The sequence below is a fragment of the Macaca nemestrina genome, chromosome 1 (assembly GCF_043159975.1).
Source record: "Macaca nemestrina isolate mMacNem1 chromosome 1, mMacNem.hap1, whole genome shotgun sequence".
Classification (NCBI taxonomy): Eukaryota; Metazoa; Chordata; class Mammalia; order Primates; family Cercopithecidae; genus Macaca; species Macaca nemestrina.
In genome coordinates this window covers 165,766,332-165,786,833 of record NC_092125.1, presented here as the reverse complement: position 1 = coordinate 165,786,833, position 20,502 = coordinate 165,766,332, and the positions used below count along the sequence as shown (strand labels likewise).

The 20,502-nt window shown below is 41.4% G+C and overlaps 1 protein-coding gene and 1 long non-coding RNA gene across 5 annotated transcripts in view; one reads left to right on the top strand and one right to left on the bottom strand.

The window, feature by feature from the left end:
• Window positions 1-149, bottom strand: part of LOC105498434 (G protein subunit gamma 12) — a 129,454-nt gene extending 129,305 nt beyond the window's left edge. The window contains exon 1 of one of the 2 annotated variants that reach the window (XM_011770505.3): window positions 27-149. The gene's annotated coding sequence lies outside the window, so the exon portion shown is untranslated. The remainder of the gene's footprint in view (window positions 1-26) is intronic. The other variant, XM_011770503.2, reaches the window with a different exon arrangement.
• LOC112429606 (uncharacterized) overlaps window positions 1-20,502 on the top strand; it is a 296,367-nt gene that overhangs the window by 1,115 nt on the left and 274,750 nt on the right. The window lies entirely within an intron of this gene.

Genomic DNA, 20,502 nt, shown 5'->3' with positions numbered 1-20,502 from the left:
ACCCGCGCCCGCCGCTTGGTACTCACCCGCCTGCTGGTGCGCTGCCCCGCCGTCGCCGCCGGGACTCGGTCTCTAAGGGATCCTGGAGACGGCTCCGACCTCTCCTCCTCCTCCTCCTGCTCCTCCGGGCGCCGGCTCCGCCTCGCTGGGGTGGGCGGGGCGGCGGCGGCCCCAGGCTCCTTCCTCCGCGCCGGGCCCTGCCTCCCGCCCAGACACCCTGGCTATGTTGCCCCGGGCCGCGGAGCCCGCGTTGTGGCCCGGCTGGAGGAGGGGAGAGGCCTGGCCTGGGGAAGCTCGGTGGACGTCTGGCCGTCTTTGGCCATCCCCCTTCCCCTTATTCTCATGGAGGACCTGAAGTTCTAGGAGTTGAGGGCTCCCACTCTACGACCCGCTCCTCCGCGGGGCCGCCCTGACGCCTCGCAAGTTTCCTTCGCGTGCGAACGCCTCGCCAGCCCCTGTGCCAGCCGTCCCCAGGGCTGTGAGGATGAGCGCTGCCAAACCCCTACACAAAAGTTTGGCTCTGCCCCAGACACTATGGAGGAAAACACTCACAGTAACATTTAAAGGGCCCTGGGGCCACGGAGAGACGTTTCACAGAAAGTGGAGGTATAACTGCGGATTATTGAATTTGTAGTACATCCACCCACCATTAGCTTCCCGTCCATCTGCCCCAACCCCCTGAAATTTGTTTCCGAATGTCCAGTACCTGGCAGAGTTCTGCCCAATGAATTAATCGGATTTGGTTGGTCTTTTCTGGAATGGTTCAAGGTCGGGTAAATGGAGGAGCCATTTCTGCTTCCACAGATTTTGTACTATTCCTTGGGCCATTCGACAAACATTACCGAGCACCCGCTGTGTACCAAGCGCGATGCTAAAGGTGATGGGAGAGGTACAAGGATGAATCAGACAGGGGGCTTGCCTTCTTGGAGTCCAGAAAGAGTAAAGAAGCTGAATGTTCAGAAAACCACTCAGCGGACTTCTGGAATATTCCTAGGTAACCGCTTTCTTGTTTGACAGGGTGGAGAGAAAAGAGGTGAGGCCAAAGTAGGTCACTTAGAACCAGTGTGGGCAGAGTCCGCACTTGAAATGGAGTCTGAAAGCGTTGGTGAGGGATGTCTGTATATTGAGTTTCACCAACTGAGGACAAGTGGGCCCTGGGGAATCTGGAAACTAGGGACTGCAGTCAGGGCATTATATTCCCTCTTGCTTTCCTTCTGACCCCTAAGCAAGTATCAGGCTTAGTGAAATGATTTGCACATGTAGAAGAGGTGTCACAGGTAGAGTCGGTGTATGAATGCATGCCTTGCCCCAGGGGTGTGATCTTAGCAAGCTGCAGATGAGGGTGGTTTTGGGGGTGCAAGTCACAGGCTACCAGAGAGGTCTTTATTTCCTGTTCTGTTCAGCATGAGGAAATGCTTGACTGATTCACAGGTACTAACAGTTCAAATGATACATCTGAAACAGAACAGCATGACACCACAGGGACTGAGAGGGTGGCATACTGGAGTTTGTATTTTTTGGCCACAGACCACAGAATAGACTTCTCTAAGCCATACTACTAATTTCCCTTCCTGGGACACTTTATAGTTTAATAAGTGCTTTCATGTACTTACTCTTACTTTTCTCTCATTAGTCTCTTGCAAAAACCTGGAAACTGGAACACCAGTAACTTAAGTGGCCTGTTGGAAGTTTTCTAGTTGAGTGCTGTTCAAAGTGTGGTTCATAGAATAGCGACAGTCTGCAAACCGTTACCCATCTACAAAGGGATGAGCATAGAAATTGAAGATGAGCATATAGAAACTTATAGCAGTTTGACAGAGTAATTTTATGTCTGTTGAATCGTTTAAAATGCAGCTTTGTATTTTATGTCTGTTTATTTCATTTTTCTCTTATCATGTAGAAAGGCATCAGCCTGCAACAGATTGAAAATAAAATATCACTGATAGTTTGAGAAGCACTAATCGAGTTAGTATTAGGTTGGTACGAAAGTTATTACCGCAATTACTTTTGCACCAACCTAATAGCAAGGCAGGAATGATAGCAGCTAATACTTAACCAGCACTTTCTGCATGGCAGATGTTGCTTTAAGTGCTTTACATATATTAAACATTTTACTCCTCCTAACAACCTAAGGATGCCGTCACAGTAAGGTTAGGTCATACAGAGCAAAACTGGCAGAGCCAGGATTCAAACCCTGGCTGGCTGACCTCATATTTTGTTCTTTTATCCATGCCCTCAATCCAGTGTCCTTTCTACTCTGCTGGTGTTTCCCAAACTTAAATGATTCACATTCCATTTTCATGCCACTGTAATTCCTATTTTTTATTTATATTTTTTATTGAATCACTTTTGTTATTTTGTACATGTATTACCCTGGCAGTTAGTAACTCCAAGCATGTAATCATGGGTTTGATAAGCAAGCATCAATCTTCTACCCTAGTTCATGTTAAAGTACATGCCTAATTCCAGCAGTTGCTGTCAGTACTTGGCCATATCCCCTCCAATCCTTTTCCGGTTTTGTGCACACTGGTTCCAGGTGTGCGTTCATTCCCACCTGCCAGCACCTGCATCTTATTCTCAGAGTACCAGCTCCAGCTGCAGGATTTGCTTTGCCTGGGCACAGGGTAGCTGGAAACGCCTACAATTAATGTCCTCCACCTCCATCCCTAGCCTTTAGCCAGTGTGGAGGAATAAATATTTCAGCTCCTTTGCTCATATTTGTGATAACTGGGTGGATCTACATTGTCTACAGAGTTCCCTATGCCGTTGGGCCAAATTTCATGAGCCTATTTGGTTTCTTTTTTTTTTTTTTTTCCTCTACTTTTAAACTTTTTTTCTTACTTTTTTTTATGTTCTTGCTATAAAATAGTTAATGAATTATTTTCGACTCCTTCACCCAGTGGCATTCAAAACAAATAAATCAGTTTCCTATGAAAGAGTGTCAGTGGAGTGGAGTGAAATTTATGCTTTATGAGATAAGGTCTTTGAGATTAAGTCCTGGCTTTGCCATTAACAAGTTGTGTAAATTTGGGACAGTCACTTAACTTTGCTAGGTCTCTGCTTGTCTTTAAAATAAAGGGATTGTAAGAGAATACCTCTAAAGTCCCAATTCTATGGAAATTAAATTTTAGTTTTAAAAAGTGGCTTTCTTGGCCATTTAATCCCTCATGAGACAAACAAGAGAAGTGGTTTTATAATTCAGGAAAGTTTTTTTTTTTTAAATGAATTGCAATTCATATGTCAATCTACTGTGAATTTCTATTTAATATCCAATAACAACACCGTAGCTAAAGGATGAGTCAGAAAGAGATGGTGAAGAAATTAAAAAGTGAGGCAAATCAGTCAGTCTCTCGGTGATTAGGTCTCCACAGACTTCAGAACAATTCTTTTTTTTTCTTTAGAGATGGAGATCTTACTTCAGAACAACATTTTTGGGATATTAGCTTTGCTCCCTGTGGATTTTATTGGTCCTGTTGCACATGGCTTCACTTTTTGTCTGGACCTGCCCTGGAAGTCAGGGAGAACTCCCTCCTTTTGAGTAGGTCACCTGGGAATAAATGTCTTCCAAACTGGTTTTTCTGCTCAGTCAGAGGCTGCCATATTTCCATGTAGAAGTTAGGTCAGGGAGAAGCACCCACAGTCTTGGAAATCCCCACATAACCTGTTGAAACGTGTATTGCCATAGGCAGGAGCTATGACCAAAACTGTGGCTACAGATCATAAGGCAATTTAGCATAGTTCCACACTCACATGGGTGGAAACCTCCAGACGCCTGGGTGGGAGTGACCCAAAATGGAGGCACCCATGCAAGTTAGTTGATTACTAACTCAATATGAGCTCTCTGACTTATTACTGCAATAGGCTCCCTAGCTCTAGGGAGTGGAAGTCCCCAGATACTGTTGTCTAGAAGTCAAAAACATGGGCTCAAGAGTTAATGAATTTCCAATCATTGGAGGAATTCAACCAGCGGTCACTTAGAAAGTAGAGATGTAGGGGATATCAGAGATGCAACCCAAATGCCCATCATAAGAGATAAGATACCTCCCTCTAAAGCACTCTGAACAAAAAGATACAGATCTAAATATGTTCACATGAAAAGATGCCCTCAATGCATTCTTGAGCATAGATAACAGATTGTAAACCATCATGTGGAGAATTTTCCATTCATGTATAAAAAAGCATACATACACACGAATCTCTTCTATAAGTGTATCTGCAATTATGTTTGTGAAAATAGTAACAGTGACTTTCTCAGGGTGGTGAGATTTCAGGTAACCTATCTTTTTTTATACTGCATGAATTTTTTCACAGTGAATGTGTAGCTTTTCTATAAATCATGTCTTTTTTCATATTATAAATGTATCTTTTTTCATAATACAAAATGACAAAAGGCATTTTGCAGACCCGGAGTTGGCAGATTATGACCAGAGGACAAAAGGACCACATCTTTTGTAAATAAAGTTTAATTGGAACACAACCACACTCATTCATTTCCCTATTGTCTATGGCTGCTTTTGTTTTTAGGTAAAGGTAAGAGTTGAATAGCTGTCAAAGAGCTTACGGCTTGCAAAGCCTTAAGTATTTATCTGCCCCTTTAGGAAAGAAGTGTGGCAACCTCTGGTGTAGACAATTAAACTAGAAAACGTTTTCACTATGGCAAATTGCAACCTAGATTTACTTTTTCAGATTTCAATTTATTTGAATTTCTATTAAAAATATGTATAGACTGTATATTTTAAAGTATATCCCAGTTCTGAGTAGTGATTATAACAGAGCAAAGTGACAATATTAGTATTTGGGTAGCTAAGGTCTGTATATTCTCCTTCTTCTTCCTCTTCCTTATTCTTTTCCTCCTCCTCTTCCTCTTCCTTGTCATTCTCCTGATAAGATCACCATCTTATTCTACGGTTTGCCCTCAGATGCTGTTCTACTCGAGAAAGTACCAGGAGGAGAACTGAGGTTTCCCTTTCCTGGCTTGGATCTCTCCAAGACAGAATAATTGAGGAAGTCCTTGACAAAATAAATTGTCCTGGCGGAAGAGAGGCAAGGTTCTAAAGAATAGACCTAGACCTGGAGGAGAAAAAACAGGGAAGCTGAAGGAGCCCAGCTGAGGAGGAGGGGAGGGTGTCCAGCTCCAGAGGAAAGGCTGGGAATTGGATGGAGTAAATCTCTCCCTTTTCCCCTTCCCTCATCAGACCCTTCCCACACGATCCATCTAGCCTCCAGATATACAGAGGAGGTTTGGGGGTTTTTCTCCTTCACAGTCAGTGGTATCCAGCATCAAAGCTCCCATCTGCAGAACTCACATGAGCAAGGCTAACTAATGCCAGTCTGAGCAATGCCAGGCCCTTGCTGATTTCCAGAACTCAGCCAGAAAAGTTGGATATTGGCCTTGATATGGAATGTACTCAGATACCAAGTAATTAAATGGTTCAACAGAAACACGCTCTTTGTCAGCCACTCACCTTAGACCTTCCCTGAAGAAAACATAGGCCCCTGCAGTGTCAGAAAGAAAAGCAGCCTGTGAGATGGTTAGATTATTGGTTTACCTATAGCCTATGCTATTGGGTTTTGACTCATACACAGGCAACTCTGTGGACCTGTAAGCTAAGTTAAAAAGGGAATGGAAAGTATTTACTCTGGCACTTTGATAACAAACCTGTTAATTTCATTTAGCTTTGGATACTGGTGAGAATGGAAAGTACCAAGCCTGCAACCTCGGTGACTCCAATTTACATGGTTCCCAAAATAAATAAAATATTTTTTCAGAACATGGGGGAATCTCAGAAAATGTAATAAAAATGCTATTTTCTTTCAGTATTCTAGTATTACATATTTTAGAGTACTGAAATCCTGGCATTATTGTTGGTATTACTCATTTATCTCAGTATTTTTTAAGAATAAAAATATGAACCATTTCTGTCTTGAGACTACCCAGAGAATTACATACCACATTAAAAATTTAAAGGTAATAGAAGTGCATTCATTTAAAGAGTGTTCTGACCACATTCCTTGCCTGTTTAAATCCTCCACTGGTGTCTTATTGTTGTTTTATTTCCTATTTCCTGGATTACTAGGGAGATTGAGCACATTTTCTTCTATTTATTAGTCATCTGCAGGCCCAATACCAATTTGGGCATGGATCTACTTGCAGAGGTCTTTGATGGATTGTGCTGGATATTTCTGTATTCCTATAAATATCCTTGAGCTTTATTCTGGAATATAGTTAAGTTATTTGGAAACAGATTTGTCCTTTCAGTTCTTGCTTTTAAGATTTGTTTAGCAGAGTTGGAGCAGTTACCACTGTAGGATTTTTGCCTCTATTGAAGCAAAAGGGGATTGTGTGTCTATTCAATGCTCCATAAATCTTGAGTTTTTTTTCAGCCTGGTTGGTGGGAGGAGGGACTCTTCCTGGCCCTGTGTGAGCATCAGGTATTGTTTTCTCTAATACCTTGCACACGGTTCTTTTCTCAGCCTTGGGTAGTTGCTTCGCCTGCAAGAGCCCATTATCACTCACCATACTCATGCTAGTTTCTGGGTTTTCTTTCTGTACACTCTCTTCTCTCTGGTTCTCTGTCTTAGGAATTCTAGTTGCCTTAATCTCTTCTTGTCTCCATCTCCTCAACTCAAGGAGTCCACCAGATTCTTCCTGAATTCCCCTCTCTCTGCTGCGGCCTGGAAACTCCCTCAGGGGAGGGTGCTGGGGGAGTCGTAGGACACACCTCATCTGTTTCCCATCTCTCAGGGATCACTGTCCTCTTGTCACCTGATGCACAGTGTTTTGCAAACTGTTGTTTCAATTATTTTGCCTGTTTTTAGGTTGCTATGGGTAGGAGGGCAAAACTGGTTCTTGACTCCATCTTGACTAAAAGTAGAAGTTGCCCCCTTTTAACTTAGTGTTATCTAATATTATTGCCTGCCCCCCTCATCATGCTGTAAGCTCTATGAGGGAAAGTACTATGTCTGTTTTGTTTTCTATTGCCTCCCCAGCACCTGTAATATTGCCTGACCCATAGTGGTACTCATTAAATATTGAATGACTGAATGAAAGCTAGACCAGGATGGAGATCATGAGAAAACTCGAATGATGAGCAGGAAAATTGAACAGATGTTGCTGAGAGTGGAAGCTCCTATTCTGAAACCAGAAGAATGTAGGCCAAGTTCTATCCAATTGCAAAGTGAGGACCTTGAGCACTGCAATGCTGGTGACTTTACTCAAGCTACTCTGTCTGTAAATCTGCCAAAGTTCTTGGCAGATTAGGTCACATTTTTGGAATCTGCTTGGAATTCAGGAACATGGCGGTAATAATGAATCATGATTTTGACCCTTCCTCTTAATCTGATTGGCTCTAAGCCCTTTACAAATATTAATTATGTATCACAATGGAATTGCCACCCTGACCTCTTTTCTTAGACTGCTAACACTGGACACTGCAGTGTTCAGCCCTCCTGTCCCATAATAATGTGCCTACTCCTCCTTCCTAATAAAGGAAAGGATGGGATGCTATTTCCTATCAACATCCTTAAATTATTTAGTCAGTATCCTAAAGATGGACTTGACAATTGAACAGTTTTCTTAAAAACCTCACTTGACAATTGCAAAAGCCTCTCTACTGTTTTTTCTGACTCTAGTCTCCAAGACAGTCCTCTGAGGTGCAGGAAAAAATGTTAGAAATCACAGCTACATTTAATTTTTGTCTTTTCCTTTTGTTATTATGGTAGGTCAGGTATATAATTTACAAAGACACATATATTAGGACTACGTGCTCAAAGTCCTTACCGATGAAGTATACAATCAAAAATGTTTGGACATCACAGATCTCGTCTCTGAATTCCCTGTAGTTGTAGTTGAGGCTGGCTTACTCTTCCTATGAGGCACCTCTAATCGTGCCCCTTTCTTCTGCAAAACAAACAAACAAAACCTCAAAACCTCTGAGGCTTAAGTATAAGAAAACAACTTTTACAGCAAGCTGAAGTTGAAAAGAAGGGAGTTTTTCTATGTAGATTCAAAATCCAGTCTGCAATTATTTGTTAGTCCCCACATTTATGTAGTACATTATAATTGTATACTGCACTGAATGTGGCTACAGGGCTTCTGATTTCAGAAGAACATGAGTCTTCTCTCAGCAAAGATTTGTATATATTTAGTTTTCTGTGAAGCCTCTCAGGTCCACTAAACTATGGACCCAGAACAAGTACAAGGCTGTGAATATTTCCTAGGTGCCATGTTAACAGACTGAATTGCTAAGGAGATGATAGAAATAACAAATTTTAAATATATGAAGTTATTTACCATAAAAGTAGTTTGCAGAAGTAGCAATAGAGTAAAAACGAATCTGCAATACACTATGGGGTATGTGTGTGTAGGGGTCGGAGCAGGGAACACCAAAGTGCCAGACACATGAATGAAGAAGATATTTTGGAAGAGGAACCTCTGGCCTGGACTCCCCATCTGACACCAAGTAGACTAGAAATGAACTGCTCAGTTGAGCCTTTACGGAATTCCTAACACACACACACACAGACACACACACACACACAGACACACAGGTAACACACACTCATGAACAAAGTAAAAAGGTTATTTTACTTCTGTAAGTTTTGGGATGGCAGACCTGAGAGTTGTACACATCATCTGAATACTTGGATCCAACTCTGCCTGCAGCAAGACTACCCTTGGGTTTTTCAGTAAACCAGTTCATTGCTTTCAGTGTGCTCAAGCTAGCACAAGTAGAATTTCTGTCCTTTGCATCCAAAAGAATTTGGAATAATGCAGCAGCACTGTCTCTTTTAACTCAAGTGCAAAAGCTTCAGCTAATCATATTTCTCAGTTGGTGACTTATGCTCATTTTTGATCTGTGCAATGGCCATCTCTTGATTGATTGATTGATGGTTTTCATTCCTATACTTTTTACGCTGTTCCTACCCCATTTCTTTCCTGTTCGTAGACATTCTAAGTCTGATGTGTATCTTAATTCTTACATGCCTCTTTTTATTTGCATGTGTCCTTATAAAACATATAAAATTTATTTGTGTGTTATTTTAATGGTACTGTATACTCTATATAGGAAGAATACTTATGAATTATTCAAATTAAATGTCATGGTGGTCTATAATTTTCTTCAAAAGTTATAGATTTCTTCTGTAAGAGATACACATTTTGATAGTGTCTATTTTTCTTGACAGTTGTTTTGTCTTCTTGGCATTTTAAAAAAGAACTTTTATTCTCTGAATACCTACTTCTTCAGCCCCACTGATTGATTCCACATATATACTTTATTTTTTAATAGTAAATATTCTGGTTATATTAATACTTTCTCATCTCTTTGAAAACATTTATTATGTATATTAGGCTTTTTTCCTGTTCTTTTTATTGTCCTTATTGTTTCTTTTGGCTTTCTTTTCTTTTTTGTGTTTTAAAACATTTCTTCTTTTTATCTGTGTCTTTCATGTTAGCAGCTTTCCTTAAATGTTGACTGATTCTTGGCTGATTCTAACTGGAATCCTTGTGTGTGTCCAGAACTTACGGAGTGGTGACAATAGGTAACAGAGCAGAGATTTGGCTATTTTGTCTTCAGAACTCTATTGGTTTCTATAGATTTCTTCTCTAGGGCTAGTCAGATACCCCCAAAAGGAGATCAGATACCCCACTTGGGGTTAAGGGGAGGATTTAAGCCTGACTGCCAGCATTCCAGGAGCCTGGATATCTCATCATGGTTTTTGTTTGTTTTTAATCTAGATATTCACTTAATCATCTTGTTTTCAGTACAGTACTCTGTATTCAACTGTTTGATCATTCATGTATTCATTAAATATATATTGAGTGTCCCCTTAATACTTTGGGCCAGGCACAGTTCTAGGTGCTTGGGGATACACTAGCAATCAAAACAGATGAAAATCCTGTGCTCATGGAGCTTACATTCTAATAGGATACGTGTCCAGTGTTCTGCCAGGGTAAGAGAGGGATGGGTGACTGGCTGCAAAAGGAAGTAGCAGAAATCTGGAGTTCCAAGGGGCCATCATGAAGACTTTCAAACAGTCTTCCTGCTGCGGTTTGGATATTTGACCCTTCCAAACCTCATGTTGAAATTGGATCCTCAATGTTGGAGGTAGGGCCTAATGGGAGGTGTTTGGATCTTGGGGGTGGATTCCCCATCAATAGATTAATACCCTCGTTGGGTATTACCAATGAGTAAGTTCCCTCTCCATTAGTTCCCATGAGACCTGGTTGTCAAAAAGAGCCTGGCACCTCCCCCAGCTTATCTTGCCTCCTGTCTCATTATGGGGTCTCTGTATTCAGCCTGAAGTCCTCACCAGAAGCAGATCCCCAATCTTGAACCTTCTAGCCATCAGAATTGTGAGCAACATAAGTTACCCAACCCCAGGTATTCCTTTATAGCAACATAAAACAGACTAAGACACCTCCTGTTTTGAGCTTTAACCCACATTCCTATTTTCAAAAGTGCTTGGTGCCTCCAATCTCAGAGCTTTTCTGGGTTTTAGTGGAATAAGCTAGCTTGCTTTTGTTGGCATTCCCCCTAACAGACTGAATTACTAAAGAGACATTTAGTAATTCAAATATTCTAGATATTTGGATTTCAACTTTCCTTGTTCTGCTAAGCCAGTTGCCTTGTCACTTGGATGTTCATCTACTTTCCATCTCTTATCTGTTCTGGTCTTCTCTCATTTTCCTCCTTCTATGGACTTATACCCTTTTTTTTTTTTTCATTTCATGTTATTTTAATGAGATTTGTTTGAAAGGAGGAATAGAGATAATCCTGTGTTCAATCAACTGTGTTTAACCATGTGCCAGCAACTTTCTATACAGGCACAAAGTTATTTGCTTGACAGATAAAAAGCGGGGGCAGCCTGGATAATGGTAGTATCAGATTCTGATTTCTGATAGTCACATCTTTGTCAAGCTGTATTGCTTGAATTGAATTTGGGATGAGATCACAGAAAGGTACATAAGCATCAATGTTTCTAGGCCTCCCATTATTATGGCTCATTTTCTTCCTTTCTCTCTTTTTCTTTCTCTCTCTTATTTTCTTGCTTTCTCTTTGTTCTTAGGACATGTTTTATTTAACTTTCTTCTCCCTCAAATTACATTTTTGTTTTCTCTTCTATTACTGACCTTCATGTTATCTCGTATTTTAAATCAATGTAGAGAGAATGTTTTTGACTAAATTTCTAGTCATTGCATGCATGTATTGTGACTTACAGAATAAAACAGTGTTTTTTAAAGAATCGAAAGAAATGATAGGAACACTAGCAGCAAACATTAAACACTTACTGTGTGCAAGGCACTATCCTAAGAGCTTTATATGTATTGCCTTATGAAATCTCTGTTATCACCTTATGAGGTATCATTTCTACTTTATGGATGAGATATCAAGTCTTACTACCTTATTTTATAAAATCTAAGCTAAGAGAGAGTAAAAACTTGCCTAAATCCTCATAGCAAATGAGTGAAATTATAACAATATTCATGAAATGAATATGTTTTATTTATTATTAGAATTATATGTATTCCTCATTAGGAGTTTGAAGTGGGGTTTGGTACCCCAAACCTCTAAGGCTCCCTGCTGAGGGAGCCACATACCTAAAGATCAATAGCTAATTACAAGACAAAGAACCAGATGTATTTGATAGAATAGCAGAGATTGTCTTGTTAGCTGTGCTGGAGGGTTGAGTCTAGAAGCCAACATGGAGTTTTCTACTCCCTTGAGTGGGGACTGGCTGAGTGTAGAATGGTTAGGCCTGCACAGCAGGTTCTAATCCACTGACCTAACCAGCTGTGCAGTAGAGAAAGGCTGGCTTGCCTCACCCACACCACTGCAGACCAGAAAGCTGGGCAGAGAGCACAAGTATTGCTAGGCTTCCCTCAAGGAGACAGCTTGTGTCCAGGTGAGATTCTCATAGGGTAACAGGATGTAGAGATGGGCCCACTACACATGGACGCATGTAGTAGGAGAGGACACAGGACACAGACAAGGCAGCCATCAGGAAGTGATCCAGTGTGAACCAGGCGCCATCCACTGGGATTGGCATCCTCTTGCTTCCTCCTTGGGGATCTGTGAGGTGGTCTCTAGAAGTATGGGCAGGAATGTTCTCTCTCCTAGAAGCTGGGTGGAAGTGTTCTTTTTTCTATGGGTTAAGGTGGAAGTGTGAGAAGAAAAAATAGGTTCCCTTCTTAACATTTCTGTTTAGATAAAAATTTAAACATTGCTTATGGCTAGTTCTGTATTCTAAATTCAAAACAACTTTTTTTTTTTTTTTTTTTTTTTTACTATTGAATTATTTTTTCTATTTATTTATTTATTTATTTATTTATTTATTTATTTATTTTTAGACGGAGTCTTGCTCTGTTGCCAGGCTGGAGTGCAGTGGTGCAATCTCAGCTCACTGCAACCTCCGCCTCCTGGGTTCAAGCAGTTCCCCTGCCTCAGCCTCCCCAGCAGCTGGGATTACAGGCACATGCCACCACGCTTGGCTAATTTTTTGTATTTCAGTAGAGAAAGGGTTTCACTGTGTTTGCCAGGATGGTCTCAATCTCCTGACCTTGTTATCCACCTGCCTCAGCCTCCCAAAGTGCTGGGATTACAGGCGTGAGCCACTGCACACAGCCTATTTTTTTCTGTCTAAAATGCATTCTGATGTTTTTTCTTCTATTTTATCTTTTAAATCAATGCTGATTGCAACCCACTCAGGGTTACTTGACGCACTAGTGAGTCAGGACCCTCAGTTTAAAAACCACTCATCTAGGAGATTTGTTGACATAATTTTGGAGCAAAAAACAGTTCTTATTTGTAAAACATATAAGTGGTCCTTTGTTTTTACATAGAGCAAGAATTAGGGCCCAGATTAGAGAGGACTGGTTGAGACAAGATGCCCAGTTTAGTAAAACTGCAAAGGATGATAAAATTGAAAAGATACTCTTCTTGGGTAGAGAGATTATTCTGAAGTTAACTGAGTCTTATTTTCCTGTGAGTGGTATGAAGGTAGTGCCAAAGATGCAATGTTAGGGAAAGACAAAGAATCTGAGGAGAGAGGGAATTGAAGGGAACACTTTCATCTTATGGAAGTGGGTCCAGTACTGAGGTCCAAATCAGTGACAGCTAAGGAGGCCCTGACTGTTACCAGGGATTGGTCTATGGATACCAGGAGCAGAAATGTCTAACACTGGGTTTTGAGTGGTATTCATGCACTGCATCATAATTACCTCAGGATATCCTCATGTCTTTAGTGAGGCTGGCTAATCACTACAGTCCAGCATCAGGCTAGTGACTAAGGGAAGGAAAGGAAAAGTTGACTCTGTAGTTGAGATACCAATACAGTGTACCAGTACAAGACAAGACAAGACAGTGCAAGTCAAGACAGTAACTAATAGCCTATAGCAGCAGTTACGAGACGGTAAGAAGAGACCAGCAAACCTGGATGGAGAAGCTGTCTTGAGTGCAAGGTGGCAAGTGCTAACAAAAGATGTGTATCTTTATCAGGAAGCCTATGTCTTCTTCAGGAATCCTTTTTTTGGAAGGAAGTACTTTTTTAGAAGGGTGGTTGGATTTCTTGCTGTCACAGAGGTTTAGGGATTTGAGTTATTTATTTAGTTATTTCTAGATTTTAAAGAAATTGTGCTCTATATCTTGTTTTCCCCACTAGATCCTGTTCTGTGCCCCAGCAGCCTGACCAGCATGGACTTCACCAATGGGCTCCCTTGTCCTCTAGCTTCTGGCAGGGTTTGGCCAATGGGGGAAAATCAAAGAAAGAATAAGAGATTGGGATATTTATTGCCCTAATTTCTTCCCAGCTGAGTGTCAGTGGGTTCACTGCATCTCCCCAGTGAAAGCCATAGCTCCTGTCAGATGGCCATCTCCACACAGCTAAACTCCTCCTCTTCTGGTAACCTGTTACACCCCTTACCTCTTTAGGCCTAGGGTGGTAATGGTTCCCCTTCTTGCTAGCTTCTAGATACTACGTTATTATTTGCTGGTTTCCCTTAACACTGCCCAGTCTTTTTTTTTTTTTTTTTTGAGATGGAGTCTTGCTGTGTGGCCCAGGCTGGAGTGCAGTGGCCCGATCTCGGCTCACTGCAAGCTCCACCTCCCGGGTTCACGCCATTCTCCCACCTCAGCCTCCGAGTAGCTGGGACTACAGGTGCCTGCCACCATGCCCGGCTAGTTTTTTGTATTTTTTTTAGTAGAGACGGGGTTTCACCATGTTAGCCAGGATGGTCTCGATCTCCTGACCTCGTGATCCACCCGCCTCGCCCTCCCACAGTGCTGGGATTACAGGCTTGAGCCACCGCGCCTGGCCACACTGCCCAATCTTTGTAAGTAGCCACTATTAAACTTTCATCAAATTAATGATCTGTCTCCTGCCAGATAGTATTGAGCTTAGACTCAGGAAAAAGAGGTCTCCTCTATCATGGCTCTTTAGTGTGGGCCCCCTGCATCACAGAGCCCACTAATCAAGATGAATGAGTGGAGAAACCTTTTGTAAATGTCTTAAGGAATGTACAAGGACCTCTTTCACTTGAATCTAATGCTCAGCCCTGGCCTAGTACAACCTGTGTTCATAAACATGTGCTTTCATGACTAACACTGCTCATACTTTAGGGGAAATGTTTTTCCACATCTCTTTCCTGTGTCCTCAATAGAAAAGGCCACTATGTCTGGATGTTGTGAGGGTGTATGGCTCATGCTACTGCCAGTGTTGGAGGTGGACACTGTTTTAGCGTGTGGAGATTTGAGTGATAGAAGCACTTAGGTAAGAAAAAAGACAGTTTGTCAAATCATTCCTCTCATTCATACAGTGAATTTCTGTAGGAAGTGCAAATAACTTAAGCTCTTTTGATACAACAAAGAGGGCCAGAAGGTGGGAAATAAACTCCAAAAAACTTCAGGAGCCTGCCATTGCAGTGAAATTTCTAGGGACTGGAGTGTGCTAGGGTACCCCTCACAGAGAGGACAAGATACCACAAATGGCAACTTATACCACTAAGACAGGAACACCATATATGGAAGCCTCTTTGAAATTTTTTTTTAAATGGCGATAAGTTCTCACTGTGTTGCCCAGGTTGATCTTGAACTCCTGGCTTCAAGCGATCCTCCCACCTTGGCTTCCCAAAGTGCTGGAATTACAGTCATGAGCCACTTGGCTCTTTTTTTTTGTCACCACCAAAGCATTAAAAGATTTTTTAATTGAAATTTTTATTGAGTTAAAAAATTTTATCTTACAGCACACAATTGTGAGAAGTAATATTAAAAGATCTCATGTGCTCTTTTCCTGGTTTTCCCCTTGCAAAGCTCTAGTATAATATTATGAACAGGACATTGATGTTAATATAGTCAATATATAAAACATTTACATCATCACAAGTATTCCTAATGTTTCCTTTTATAATCACACTCCTTTCCACTATGTCATGAACCTCTGGCGATCAGTAATCTGTTCTTCATTTCTATAATTTTGTCTCTTCAAAAGTTGTTATAAAAATGGAATAATACATTATGTAACCTTTGGGAAACAGGCTTTTTTTTTTTTTTTTCACTCTATACAATTCTCTGGAGATTTATCCGAGTTGTTGTGTGTATCAACAGTTGATTCCTTTTTTATTGTTGAGTAGTATTCCATGGGATGGATGCACTAAAGTTTATTTAACTATTCAATCACTGAATGATATATGGACTATTTCTGTTTTTTGACTGTTATCAACAGAGCTGCCATAAACATTTGTGTACAGGTTTTTGTATGAACGTAAGTCTTAATTTCTCTGGGATAAATGTATATGAGTACATTACTAGGTATGGTAGTTGCATGTTGAGTTTCAAAGAAATTGCCAACAGTTTTGCAGCATTGCTGAAACATTTTACATTCCCATCAGTAATTTGTGAATGATGTAGTTTCTCTGCATCCTCATCAGCATGTGTTGTTGTCATTATTTTTTATTTTAGCCATTCTGATAGAAGTGCAATAGTTTCTCATCATGTTTTAAATGTGTATTTCCCTAATAATGTTGAACATCTTCTCATGTGCATTTTCTATCTGTATATCTCTGGTGAAATGCCAACAAGGATTTTTAATAAACCACGTGTTAAAATAATGTAGAGGGTAGTATAGTATTATTCATAATAGTAGTAATATTGTTCATAGCATGATTTCTAGGCACCAGGGATACAAAGGTAAATTGAACAGATATGGCTCTTTTCCTCATGGAACTTAATAATCTTGAAGTGGGTCAGGAGTTAGAAAACTTAGAAAAAATAGATACATGTATGTATATAAAACAAATACAAAAAGTATGTGCCCTGAAAGAAAAAGCAACCAAACAGAAAACCAAATGTCATAAAAAAAGAATAATGGAGACTCAATTTACATTGAGAGTCAAGAATTTTCAAATTGTACCTGAAAAATGAGTAGTTAATATTCAAGTGCAGTGGGAGCAAGAGGAACTCAGCCCAAGAGAGCAGCACGTGTGAAGGTCCTGGGGCAGGAAAGAGCTTGGGATGTTGTCGAAACCCAAAGAAGGGTAGTGTAGCTGGAATGTAGAGTAGCAGTGGAAGAGTGAGATGAGGTGAGTTTAGCAATGTGGGTAGGGCCCAGATCAGAAACAGAGAAATTGTATTAGTCCAAGCAAGAGATGGTACCGGGTGATGGACAGAGAAGTGGATAGTTCTGAGGTGTATTTTGGAGATAGAATTGACGGGACATGATGTGAGAAGCTGTACAGGAGAGGAGGGAGAGGAAGATGAAAGTATCAAGAATGACTCCTAGGTTCCTTGATTGAAAAACCTGGTTGATGGAGGTGACTTTAGCAAGATGGTGGAAACAAGAGGAGGACTTGGTTTGTATGGAGAGGTTGGAAGTAGATGACAGTCATATTTTTAGGTGAACATAAATTCTGAAGCCTGATGCATGTCTACAATACAAATAAACCCTATTTAATTACATAGTACAAACAAGAGTCCTACAGCTGAGGCCGAAAGAGCTGAGGCTAAAAGAGACAACTCAAGTTCAACATACATCACCCTTCCCTTTATTTTTAAAATTGCTCATGAATATTTGTTAAAAGTACTGGCTGGGTGTCCACCAGATGGCAACATTTCTTTAAAAAAGCCCAGATTTAGAAGCCATACCTTCTTAGCTACATTCAGGTGGATTCTTGGAGGGGCACGCAACCAGAGTCTAGTCAAAATCACTGAAAGTGCAGCCCATCCTGCTGAGTTCTTCTATTAATGTGCATAAGTGGAGGCAGTTTTATGAGAAAGATCCTTTTGTGGCCTCTTACAAGAAGGCTCATGTGTTTCAGTGGGTACCTATGTGCATGTACTATCTAGGACTTACGCTTCATATCATGAAAAGCCCCTTAATCCTAAAGGTTCTTAGTGCAAGCACCTGAGTTGGAAGCCTTAGATAACCTCTCTGAGTCTCTTTCTTCATCTGTAGAGTGTTGTATATGTATTAGTACCAACTTCATTGGGGTGTGAGTGTGAACTTAGATAATGCATGCCTATAATGTGTCTAGCAGTCCTGGGACAAAGTAAACACTTAATACACGGTAGCTCTTATTATTATTTCCACAGTGACCCTTATCCCCACTTTCCCTGCTCTAAGACTCTATTCTTTGCCAGCCTTAGTTGTGGGCAGCCTGCCGGGCATGATCTAATAAGTGAAGCACATGAGTCATGGCAAGATGACTGACTCCCTTTCAGGTTCTCTTAGTACTTGGCTCCTGGAAGGTGCTCCTCCTTGGTAATCCTTCCTCCCAACTGTATTGACACAAGATGGAGTCTTTCTGCAATTGACTTGTCTGATTGGACAGGCAAGCCATGAAGATGGAGAGCGAGGAAGCTCCTGAATGGAATGTGGATGCTGGAAAATCACCGCCTCCCGATACACTGCAATGAATTAAATTACTCTCTATTTAGTAGCTTTTCCTCATCTATTGGAACATGTACAATTGCTATCTGTTAGGATCATATATTCCCAGCCTTCCAGGTAGGATAGGTCCGAGTGCTGTTTTGTTTGGAGCTTCACACAGTATGAAGATAGCACAAATTTACCTAGGGAAGAAGTTGACTTGATGCTAGTGCCTGTGATTCAGCCACAGGGAATATTTATACAGCAAAGCCAGCCAGCTGTCCCCACTGTATTTATCTTCTTCCCTATTTCCTACTAGCTCAGGCCACCAGATACTTCACTTTCTTTTATAAAAGTCTAAAATATTTGGGCGCTTTGAAAATAGGTTTTCAGAAATGTTACCCCAATTAATACTATATATATGTGTGTGTGTGTGTGTGTATGTGTGCATGTGTATATATTTATATATTTGTGTGTATATATATATATATAGTGACAGGGTCTGCTCTGTCACCCAGGCTCAAGTGCAGTGGCACAGTCATGGCTCAGTGCTGCCTTGACCTACCTGGTCTGAAGTGATCCTCCTGTGTCAGTCTCTCACGTGGCTGGAACCACAGGTACATGCCACCATACCTGGCTAATTTTTTCTTTTCTTTTTTTTTTTTTTAAGAGACAAGATCTCCCTGCATTGCCCAGGCTGGTGTCCAACTCCTGGGCTCAAGGATCCTCATGCCTTGGCCTCCCAAAGTGCTGGGATTACAGGCATGAGCCACCGTGTCTGGCCTAATTAATACTGTTGTTATCTAATAGCATTGCTTTTCAGTGGGGGCTTTCTATTTCATGTGGGGGCTTGCGAGGGGAGGGTAATAAGGGTGTGGTGAGAAATGGATAGGAAATATACCTTTATCATAGAGGGAAGGAAACAAGGACATGATTTCCCCAGAGCTGCGTGAAGAGCGTGTTTCTTGGAGAGGGAGTGATCAACTGTGTCAAAAGCTGTTGATGGTTTATGTAAAATGAGGACTGAAAATGAGCAACTGGATTTAGCCAAGCAGCCCCAGTTATTCTATCCCATAGCAGTCTTTTCTCCATTGACAGTATCTGAATTTTTCCCTTCCCTTCCCTTCCCTTCCCTTCCCTTCCCTTCCCTTCCCTCTTCCCTTCCCCTTTCCCTTCCCTCTTCCCTTCCCCTTTCCCTTCCCTCTTCCCTCTTCCCTCCCCTCCCCTCCCCTCCCCTCCCCTCCCCTCCCCTCCCCTCCCCTCCCCTTCCCCTTCCCCTTCCTTCCTTCTTTCTCTTTCTCTTTCTTTCTTGTTTGCCTCTTTCACTGGATAGTAACAGTAACCCCTATGAGAACAGGGACCATGACTGTTTGGGGGCATAGTGGCTGGCACATATTAGGAATATGTTATGCAATTTATCTCTTTTGGTTTCTGTTTTGATCACATGTTGTCCATTTCCCTTTCTCATCTTTCTAATGTTCCAAATCACTTTGGGGAATTTCCACTCTTCTGTTGTGTGTGGTCTTGATGGGATGGCAAATTCTGTGTTTGTCTCCTACTGTGGAAGCCAAAGCGAGCAGATGCCGCCCCAGACCCCTACACCAGGGGGCAGGCTGTGTCCATCAGAGGCTCCTGAGTTACCCATGGACAAGAGGACGAGTTGAATCCCAGCATCTCTGTCCTCACCAGAGCTCTCCTGGTGAGAGCTGTTGCCATGGTTTCCATTTCCCAGGCCTCGGTGCTCCCCTGCTTCCTGCCATCACCAAGCCTGCTGCTCCAGCCCTTGTTTCTCTGAGCTCCCAATGTCCTTCCAGTAAATCCTGTTTTGCTTACATTAACCAGAGCCAGTTCCTATTCCTTTCAACTTAAAAAGTTCCCAACACCTAAGCACTCAATACACATTTGCCGAATGAATGAAAAAGTATGGTTTGCATTTCATGAATGGTGAGTCTAAAGTTCAGAGAGGCTTACCACGTGTCTAAGGCCACATGTCTTCCATCAGTTCTTCTATGCTCACTTTTCACATTCTCAGATCTCTGAAATCAGGATGCTTTTTACAATTGGCAGTGTCTTACAATCAAGTGGAAGTATTTTTCTGTTTTTAGTAGTATATAAAATAATGTATCTTATATTAGCTTAGATTCTATGAAATATGATAGTATTGAAGTCAAAATTTAAACATACTGCAAAAGTCTGTACATCTTTGCTTTTCAAGGAGTTTACTATTTAGTTGGAGAAAAAAACAAGTAGGAAAACCCCACAAACCTTTGTCAAATACAGAGTAGGGTTTCATAAACACTGAGTGGAGGCCCTCACTAAAGCTGCAGGGGCACATGACTCTGAAGGGCTGAGTGGGGAAGCCACAGGGTAGGCGTTTATGTTGATCTTGGTAAGAAAGGTTTGGATGGATGGAAATGTGAGAAGAAAGGAGAGGAAGGAGGACTAGGTTCTAGATGATGGCAACCCTGCAGACTCTTAAATGCAGGTCTGGGCCACGAGGCTGAGTTTGGTGGAGATGGTTGCTTGGTGTCTCCCCTGTGACTCTTTCCCTTCTCCTTCTCCATGGTAAATTATTCTTCCAATTCTCCCTGTGTTCGCCATTATAACTGTTTTCTGCTGCAATCTTTTTCTGGAAAGTTC